Consider the following 10,931-nt stretch of genomic DNA (forward strand, 5'->3'; position numbering starts at 1 on the left):
TGTACAGATACAACCTCAGTTCTAGGACTCGTATTTGAGATGATCGTTAGAGTAGCCACTTCACCATTATAAATAGTGGTGAAGAGTTTGGATTTTAGATTCATATAGACAAGGATATGAGTCTCTCTCTGTCATTTTTAACTGTGTGACTGAGTAAATTAATTTTCCTTTCCTAAGACTTGATTATCTTATCTGTGAAAATGTAATTCTAACAATAGCATGTGCTTCACAAAGCTGTTGTAAAGGCTCCATGTCATAACACAAGAAATATGCTTAGCACATTTCTTAAACTACACCCATCTAAACACTTACTGAAGACCTTTAGTTACTACACAGATCTTTTCCTTTGACTAAAAGAAATAGGGAAAACCTCAAACAGTGCCTTTAAATATGAAAAAGGCTCTATTCTGCCATTGGACTTTGCAGATATTTAATATATTCTAATCACAATATTTTTGATCTCTGTGTTTAAACTTGGCTTCCCACTCCTTTAGGCTTCTCCTTTCCTTTCTGTGGCAATGAGGCTTGGGTCCTAACTGTCATGGAATAGTTCTCCATACCAGGATGTGATCTCGGCCAATTCCACAAACCAGTAGTACTCACTATGTATTCCTGATACCTGTGGAACCTGAAGCTTACCTCTTAGGTGAATCAGTATTCATATTGGTGAATATCGCTTGACTCCAGATATCTTTCTAAAACCTTGGAAAATTCAAAGCATAAAAAAGAAATTGTTATCTCGAATAATTTCTATTTTTGATCAGGTTGTCAACACATTTATGATTGCATTGTCTTTATAAGGATTCTTTCACTTTTTATTTTTTTATTTTTATTTTTTATTTATTTATTTATTTATTTATTTATTTTTTGAGATGGAGTCTCGCTCTGTCGCCCAGGCTGGAGTGCAGTGGCCGGATCTCAGCTCACTGCAAGCTCCGGCTCCCGGGTTCACACCATTCTCCTGCCGCAGCCTCCCGAGTAGCTGGGACTGCAGGCGCCCGCCACTTCGCCCGGCTAGTTTTTTGTATTTTTTAGTAGAGACGGGGTTTCACCGTGTTAGCCAGGATGGTCTCGATCTCCTGACCTCGTGATCCGCCCATCTCGGCCTCCCAGAGTTCTGGGATTACAGGCTTGAGCCACCACGCCCGGCCTCTTTCACTTTTTAAATCATTATTGTTATTAGTATCATTTTGCTCACCCTATCTCCAGCTATTTTAAAAACTTAGGAAACTTACTCTATAGGCATTACCACTGAAGCCTGATAGGAAAATTTAGAATGTGTGTAGAACTCTGGCAGTTAAATAGAAGTTGGTATATCATCTTTCCATTAATACGAACTCAATTAATCCAAGTTTACTTTGCAAGTGGTATGTATTTATTTCAGCAGATTAATCTAGCAAGGGAAGTGAAGACTGTATTTTAAAGGTATTTTTGTCTTCAACTCATAATTAAATCATTATGCTACTTTCAGCTTATCAATTCTCATCTAAAATAATCCAGAAAAGAAGACTCTGCATTCTTTTGGTCTGTATGCTAGTGCTGAGTACACAATATTTTTAAAGATTGAAACTAAATTGTTTTCCCTGTTCTGAAATCTAATGAACTTGGTTATAACGACAGCTTTCAATATCATGAGTTTTACAAATTCATATTATCATGAACCCTTAAATTGCATCTTTTCAATGTATTAGTACATTTAAATTAATTTATAATTCATTTTTATATATAAAACATTTATATGATTCCATAATAAATATTTTATTGTAATGGTAACTTGTATAATTCACCCTCACAGCTTATACCCTTTAAAGTTCTAGATTAGAAGGGAAGATGGTGGAAACTGTTGCCAGTTCATCATAAACAATTTCATTTCATTTTTTTCCACTGTATATATTGAGACAATATTTCGCAGGTGCCCTTTGCAGTTATTTGTGGCCTTGTAAACTGATTCCTGGCCCATGACATGTGAGCAGAAATTATGTGTACCATTTAGAAGTTTAAAAGTTTAAGATGTGGACACACCTTCCACACTATCTTTCTCATTGTTTGCTGGATCAATGGAAGTCCCCAAGAACCTAGACTAAGGTAAAGACACAAAATGGATGAAGCTTGGGCCCCTGAATCATTAGCACTGGACTTCTGCCTGAGAAGGGGAAATTGGAGATTTTAAGTTAAGTGTGTTGGGAAATTATTGGAAGGTCTTAAGCAGGGAGTGCTATAATCCCCATGGTAGGAAACGGGTTGCAAGGAAGTGTGATAGCCATTCCCCAAGGTGGTCCCTAATGACTCCCACTTCCAGGAGTTCATACCCTGGGGAGTACCCTCCCACATTGCACCAGGGTTGGTTTGCCTGACCAGCAGAATACAGCTGAAATGATGGCATGGCATGTCCAACATTAGGTATTAAAGACACTGTCATTCTCATCTTGGTCACTGTCACTCTCTAAGAGCACTCATTCTGGAGAACATCAGCTGTCATGCCATGAGCAGTCCTATAGGGAGGCTCACATAGTGTGGAACAACCACATGAGTGACCTCTCTTGCAAACGGATCTAACCCTAGTTAAGTTTTCAGGTGACTACAGCACTAACCGGCAGTGTGACTGCAACCTCACGAGTTACCCTCAGCCAAACTCACCCAGCTCAACCTCTCCTGGATTCCTGACCCACCATACACTGAGTGGTATAATAGGTGTTTGTTGTTTTCAGCTGCTTAGTTTTAGAGTATGTGTTTCATAGCAATAAATAACTAACATAAGAGACAAGAGTAGAAACAGGATGATCAGGCATCAAGACTATTGCAGTGATCCAGGGAAGAGATGATTGTAAATATTAATTAAGATAATGAGAAGATTATAGATCGCTTTAAGAAAGCCTGGCCTTATACCAGTATATGTGAAAGGACCTGGAAAACCTCAATGCTCTCCATGCAAGATATTGGTGTGATTTGAGGGCAGAGAAAGGCAATTGAAGCTTCACCAAAACGTAAGAGTGACAACATTGATCGGAAAGTGATTCTTCTGTTCCTTGCACTAAGTAGGCCATTCTTGGAGCAATTTGTCCAATTCTGGGTGACACACTTACAAATAGAGATTAAGAAAAAAGACCCCATGCAAAGGATGCTCTAGAATTGTAGAGTGATACAGTCATTATGGGAAATGATATGGAGATATGTCAAAAAAACAAAAAATAGAACTGCCATATGATTCAGCTATCTCACTTCTGGGTATATATCCAAAGGAAATGAAACCAGGCTGTTAAAGAAATGTCTGCACTTCCATACTCATTGCAGCATTATTCACAATAGTGAAGGCATGGAAGCAACCTCAGTGTTTATCAAGGGATAAATGGATAAAGAAAATGTGGTGTATGTACACAATGGAATCCTATACAGCCTTTAAAAAGAAGGAAACCCTTTCATGTGTGACAACATAGATAGACCTAGAGGACATTATGTTCTGTGAGATAAGTCAGGCACAGAATGATAAATAGTACATGATCTCACTCATAGGTGGAATCTTAAAAAAAAGTACAATTCATAGTAAAAGAAAATAGAATAGTGGTTGGTTACCAGAGGCTGGGGTTTAGGGAAAGTGGGGGAATCTTGGACTAAGGGTAAAAGCTTTCAATTATAAGATGAATAAGTTTTGAAGACTTAATGTACAACATGGTAACTATAGTTAAGAAGAGTGTATTGTATATACTTGAAATTTGGTAACAGTGTAGATGTTAAGTGTTCCCGCAGACACACACGAAATGTGAGGTGAGGGATAGGTTAATTAGCTTGATTGGGGGAAACATTTCATAATGTATTCCTGTATCAAAACATCACATTGGGCATCTTAAATGTACACAGTGTTAATCTGTCAACCACAGATTGATTTATTTAAGGAACAGTAGAGTTTGGGGGCATGGCAGAATGGAAATATAACACTGAGAAATGATTGAGGGAACGAACATGTGGATTGAACATAACGGCTATTTGAAAAGTTGGAAAAAATTCAATCCTCACCAATTCTCTTTATCTGGAGCTTTAGAATTTTCCTGAAAGCTTAGATTCTTAGTTGAAGCTTCTTTCTACCTCTTATCTTCATTATGAAAAGAGTTAGTGAGTAAATCTTGTCCCCCAAGGTAAAGCCAGAGTTAAAATCAATTCACTGAACTGGTATTTGTATAACGTCTGCAAGATGCAGAGATTAAATTGAGAGATTAACCTGCGAGAATAATTTGAGAGATTAACAATGTATTAGACAGTTGTACTCTTTGCTCTAAAAACTAGTGGTAATTAAACAGATATTTTATTCTAACATTGTGACCTTATTTTTAATTTGTGTTCTTTGGTAAGAAATTATGGCAGGCTTTCTCTCATCATTTATAGAAAGTGCTAAAATGACTTTTTTCTTAATAGACAGAGGTTTTGTGTTCTGTTTCATATTAGTGTAGATCAAGTGTAGTAGTTTGTTCAAGAGAGGCAAAGATGCATTAATACAACTCCCAGGAGGCAGCCAGGCAGCTCAAGCTGGGTGATGAGAGGGGTCGCATGGAAAGAAGTGGATGGAGTTTTTGGATCAAGTATTCAATGTATGGGGAGTGGATGTCAAGGATGGCTTTGAGCTTTCAGACTAACACAACTGGTTGGAAAGGTTAGTCACTGAGAAATGGAATAACAAAATTGGTCTGGGAATTAGGCAAGAAGATCATAAGTTCAGCTTTGGATATGTTGAATTTAATCAATTTGGGGGCTCTAAGATGACTTTTCAAATTCTCAGAAAAAAAAAAAAGGTCAGAGCTGGAGAGCACTGCTGTGAGTTATCTGTGCATGTATGTAATAATTGAAGCAGAGGTGGAGATGTGTGAACCTCAGGCTGCATCTTAAAGAACTCCAATATTTAAAGATGAGACAGAGAGAAAAGTCTTGTAAGGAACACTGAGAAGGAACGGCCAAAGAGATAGATGGAAAATCAGGACTGAATGTTGGGTTTTGGAAGTCAAGGAGAAAGATTATTTTAAGGATGAAGTTGTCATTGGGTTAACCACTCGTGAAAGATACACTAAGAAGAAAACATGAAGAATGGATTCTTCTGTGCTAAATAGAAAGAATTCATAAAGCTCCTCTTTCAGATGACTTTGGTTCTACTTTACTAACTACCTAAATCTCATATTTATGAGAAGGCTAAGAAGCTTTTTCACCTCTTAGGCACATCACGGAAGACCATAGGAGGCTCGGAATAATATATTCAGATTCAGAAGGATGCACAGTACTATTTTTCCCAAATATAGTTGAAAGTAGTTCTTGTAGGTTATGATTTTATCTGATTATTTGATTTTTTACATTAAATTTATAAGGGCCCCATAGTCATTATGCTGATTTCATTTTGAAAATGTAGATAAAGATAAGCTTGATATTTCTAAAAGTCCTGACAATTAGAGAAACAATTTGTAATAGTGTGGGTAGGAAAATGAAAGGGCAGGAGAAAGCTGAAGAATGATACAGGCAAATATATCATTAGAAGACTCTAGATCACCCTCATTTGTTTTATTTGTTGTGAGGTATTGGGATGTATTGTAATAGCTTAACTTTTTCCTGGTGCTCAATGCTTATGACATGGTGCTTTTTTAATAATGGTAAAGAACATACAAACTTGAATCAGACAAACCAGAATGTACATGGAAAGCAATAAAAAATGCACATTTCATCTTCAAAAGAAATACTGGGTCACTCTTTCCAACTACATGAAAAACGATATTTGGAAAAAATTTTAATATCTTTCTTATTACATAGTGTATTTCCTGATCCTCTTCCTTCTTTATGACTTATTTTTATACAAATACATGTAAAAACTTTATCTACTCTTTTGGCCAGGGAGAGCCTCTCCTATGGAGTGAGAAGGAACAGGGCCAGGGAGCCACATTGTTCGAAAAGCTGCCTGACAGCAAGAACAGAGCTAGACACTCTATGATGGACACCTCATTTAGTCCTCATGGTAAACTCATGAATTTAGTCTTAGTCTACCTCATCTTAGAGATACAGAAAGTGAGATTCTGAATGGAATTCCACTCCAGGAGGAACAGTAAGTGTTTTCACACCTCTGAGCCAGAGTTCATACACCTCACTCTATATCACACTGTCCACACAGAGCTTTAAGGCTGCCTGGAAGAATGTTCTTTCACCTCAGATACCATCTTCTATATGAGGGATACATGTCCATTCTAAATTAGACTTAAAGAGGTAATGCATGCGGGTGAAAAAGCATGACATTGGATTGTTTCCTATGAGTAGGTTAAAATAAGATAGATAAAATTTCATTGGGCATCTGGGAGGGACAAAACATGGAAAAAGGAAAGAAAGGATCAAAAAGGACCTTGGAATGCCAAAGACAATTTCCTCAAATGTTGCCTTCAGCTGGCACTGTTGAGGGCAGAGTCACTGTGTGGCTGGTGGAACATTCTTTCCACCTGGAACAATCAGCAAGTTAGTACCAATATCTTCCCCTCACACAGTGTCCAAAATAATTTTTCTCCATTTCTGAAGCTACAACCTTAATCCAGGGCATAATGAATCCTGGGTAAATTGCCTTTGATAAGAGTGCAAATTACACAGATGGAACAATCCACAATCCATTCATTAACTCCGAACTACATTGATTTTTCCAAAGTTATGATTTAAAAAAATAAAAAGAGCAGAATAAGTTCATGACCAGAGAGTGTCAGTTCTAGCTAGTGTTTTTCCTCGGAATTTCCCAAATAGAACCTCCAAAAAGAGTCACCCTCTACCCAGCAGAATTCGATTTAGAAATTAACACCTGCCTTAGCAAAGACTTTTAGTCCTATAAGAAAAAATATTAGTGAAGCAGCTGTAAATTGCACTTCTACAGTTCTCAGATGTGTGACTGCTTCTGAACTACAATAAACTGCTCTTCCTTGTACATAGTATGGTAATTCCAAAAGTAGAACGTGTCGTCCTTCAAGTGACTTCACTGTGGTTTTAAAATACAGTCTCATCATGTAAGTCAGTAAAGCTACAAAGCTACATAAGTGATTCAGTGACCTATCTGCAATGCTCTCACATAGCCCCAGGCTTGTTCTACTAACTATCCTGAACTCAGCACTTACTTTTTTTTATGCAGCTTTGCAGTCCCTAGAATGAGAGATAGAGCCTGAAGGGGCCCTGAGAACCTTCTAAACCATTACAGGTGCTTGGAGGAAGAGACTGTTAGATGGCCATTACCACATATTGCTTCTCAATCTCTCTAAATGTTTCCACATTTGTTTTAAATACTTTGATTTCACTGAAAAACATTTAAAGTACTTTTCAAAGGTCATTCAATAGATCACTCAATTTTTTTATTTGAATGATTTTTTTCTTTTTCTCTCCTTCAGAGTTTAAGTTCTGCTTAATTGTAACTTCCCATAAATATCAAACAATAAAGGACTAAAAATAGGAATAGGATATATTAATATACTCATTGATTTAATAAATATATAGTCAGAATCTGTCATGTTCTGGGCACTGTTCTAAATTTCTAGAAACGTATGTATCATGAGAGATAATCTGCATTCACAAATGGCTACAATATAAGGTCCTATGTTAAGTTCAAAAAATGGGGTATGAAGGGGATACTTCAGTATTTTAGAGAAATGGCTGGGCTGATGACTAGACTATTCAAGAAAAGCAGAATGTCTATTGTTTATTGGCAGGTTAGATCACTTTCCATTCTCTTCTGTTGTTCCTCTGCACCTCAGGGCCTAGAAAACTAGTAGCTACATTTTCCTGAATCCCTTGCTAGCAAGGTTTTAGGTTAGACTCTGCCAAAGACAGGAACTTATGCAAAATTCAGAAGCAAAGGAGACACAAAACTGTATTATTGTTCCTTTGACAGTAGCAAGCTGTGGGGTGAGCTACACTATAATTGAGGTTTTTCAGTGACTTTTGGCATTTTTTTGAGAATTGCCTGTTTTCCCACTCCAGGCAGCAGTGAATTTCACTGGCAATTTTCTGTGGGTCTTTGACCTTCCTGATTTTAAGTATGTTAATGGCAAACCTAAGAACTAGCAATAGCTTTCCTGGACCTTTACTTCTTGCAGTCCTTTCAAGTATCTATACCCTTTTCTATCTAAAATTTCTACACATGACATTTTAGCTGAACTGAGAGCAGGAAGGAAAATTTGGGAATGGATGGCAGAGTAGACAGTGAGCAGGAGCAGAGCTGTCTAAAGATTGGCATGAGCACCAGTGCATCCTTTGATCATCTTTACCATCACTGTCTTCATTGCCAGTATTTACAGAGTGCTTACTATGTGTCAGGTACTGTTCTGGGTACATATTCACTCATTTAATCCTAAAAACAATGATTTATAGGTGCTATTACTGTAAAAGATGAGAAAATGGGTGCCGAGAGAGGCTAATTCGACTTGCCTAAGATCACAGAATGACCAAGCAGTAAAACCAGAAGTCGTCATGTTTAGTCACGAAAAGGTACCCCTAAAACTACTGAAGACATGGCCAGAGTGGTTCTTAACCACCACAAAACGTTGTGGGTGGTCTTAAATATTGTGAGTGACGAATTTTCTTAAAACTTTTTGTTTAAAATATCTATACACTTAGAGAAAATTGCCAAAAAAAAAAAAAAAACTGCAGAAAAGTGTACCCTCCCCCCAGCTTCCCCCAGTGGTAGTATCTTACATAATTGTAGAACAATAACAAAAACAGGACATTGACCTTGGCACATGCCTATGAACTAGGCAACAGATCTTATTCACATTTCATCAGTTTTTACATTCACTCTTGTGTGGGGGTTAGGGCGAGTGTGATCAAATAAATTTCTATTTTTAAACCCAGAAATTTAACTCCGTGATGTTAGTATGTCCTAACAGATTTTCTAGCAGAGAGAGGTTTGCTTGATATAAACTCGGTATGAGTTAATAATATAACATAATCATTGAAAATGTTTTTAGTCAGGCTCAATATTAATAGGTACTGAGTGCTCAGACCTTCAGGGATAACAGTGTCATTACGGTACGCATTGCTTAGATCCCGGCTCGAGAATTGTGCTCATTTGAACCAAAATAAACAAGACAAAGACCCCCCGAGAAAGGCAGCTAGATGTTGAAGGGTGGTAATAAAGAGTCTGAAGTCCCTGAAGTACCAAGGAGAGCAGGCAATGTTTATCTCTAAGAAGAGATGATGTAGGCAGACATGATGTCAAGCTGCCTATCCAACCCTATGTCTTACAATTACACATCACGTTTAGTTAAGCAAAGCACCTACCAAATCATGAACATCTATACCTTCCTTACCTGAAAAGCTCTATTTTCAGAAATTCTTCCATGATTTTTATTAATCTTTTCTTGAATATACACAGCATTTATCCAATGACCAAATAATTTAGCCTAGTCGTTTTCAAAGAGTAATCTAGGATCAGCAGACTTAGCAACACCTGGAAATTTGTTAGAAGTGTAAAATCCTGAGCCCCAACTCAGACTTACTGAACCTGAAACTCTAAAGGCGAGGCCCAGAAATCTATATTGTAACAAGTCATTGTGTTAGTTGATGTATGCTAAGGTTCCAGATCTACTGTTGTAGCTCTAAACCACTTGGGATATTGTTATTTTGTATATGAATATCATCTCCCCACAACTGCTGTTCTGTGACATCTATGTATACTCTCACCTGACCAAATATGATAAGATCATGGCCAAGGAAACCTATCATTCTCTTACCATGTAGCTCCTTTAGCTGGTTTCCCTATCAAAGCTCATGTCAGAGAGCACTGGACTGTGTCTTTTCATCCTAGTCTATCCTCTGCTTTCTAAGAACACTGGGGCTGAATGCTTCCATCAGAAGTTAACAATCCTGTTTTCACACAATCAAGAAGTATTTAAGTAACTGTTTCTAAGTGGCAAAAGACATGGTCCCTGCTCTCAAATAATTATTTTTAGATACATCAGGGGACACCTGAGATTAGTTCAACGAAAAATTCTTCTTCCTCCCTTCCTCTCTCTACCTCCCTAAATCTACAGGCCATAAGCAGTGAGGGTCAGGCACTCAGAAGTGGGTGATACTTTTGTGTATGATTCTATATTTCCTGAAGGGGTTTCTAGCCTTCTTCCCTAGCTAATGAGGCAAGAGCAGTGGTTCTTAACCTTTTGTGTGCCTGAGAATCACCTGGGAATGTGTTAAATTTATACCTGGGTCACTGCGCAGAAATTCTGATTTAGTATGTCTGTGATGAAGCTGGGAAATCTATAATTTTAGCAAGTACCCAGGGTGACTCTGATATAGGTCTGTAAATGACACTTAAACAAATTGCAAGCAGAACAGCAGCACTTCGAATATTTAACACAGCCTGGCCGGGCGTGGTGGCTCATGCCTGTAATTCCAGCACTTTGGGAGGCTGAGGCGGGCAGATCACGAGGTCAGGAGATTGAGACCATCCTGGCTAACATGGTGAAACCCTGTCTCTACTAAAAATACAAAAAATTAGCCCAGTGTGGTGGTGGGCGCCTGTAGTCCCAGTTACTCTGGAGGCTAAGGCAGGAGAATGGTGTGAACTCAGGAGGCAGAGGTTGCAGTGAGCCGAGACTGTGCCACTGCATTCCAGCCTGGGCGACAGAGCAGGACTCCATCTCAAAAAAAAAAAAAAAAAAAAAAAAAATTTAACACAGCCTGATTTCCCAATGAAGAGGCAGAAAGTAAAGATGGCCATAAATCTGTTTTCACCTCTTATCAGCCAGTCTTCAGCATTAGTGATACAGTGTTGCTGCATTAGTGACAGTGCATGGCCTGCATCGTAACATATATGAACCCATGTGCCTTAAATACTATTTATTCAGCAAATCTTATTGCATACATTATGGGCCAGGTCCTGTACCAGATGCTGGGGCTACTGGGAGAACAAAAAGACAACAGTTTCTCCATTCATGGAAACAGAG

Source organism: Trachypithecus francoisi, unplaced genomic scaffold, assembly GCF_009764315.1.
Source record: "Trachypithecus francoisi isolate TF-2019V2 unplaced genomic scaffold, Tfra_2.0 Lachesis_group2, whole genome shotgun sequence".
In the NCBI taxonomy this organism is placed as follows: domain Eukaryota; kingdom Metazoa; phylum Chordata; class Mammalia; order Primates; family Cercopithecidae; genus Trachypithecus; species Trachypithecus francoisi.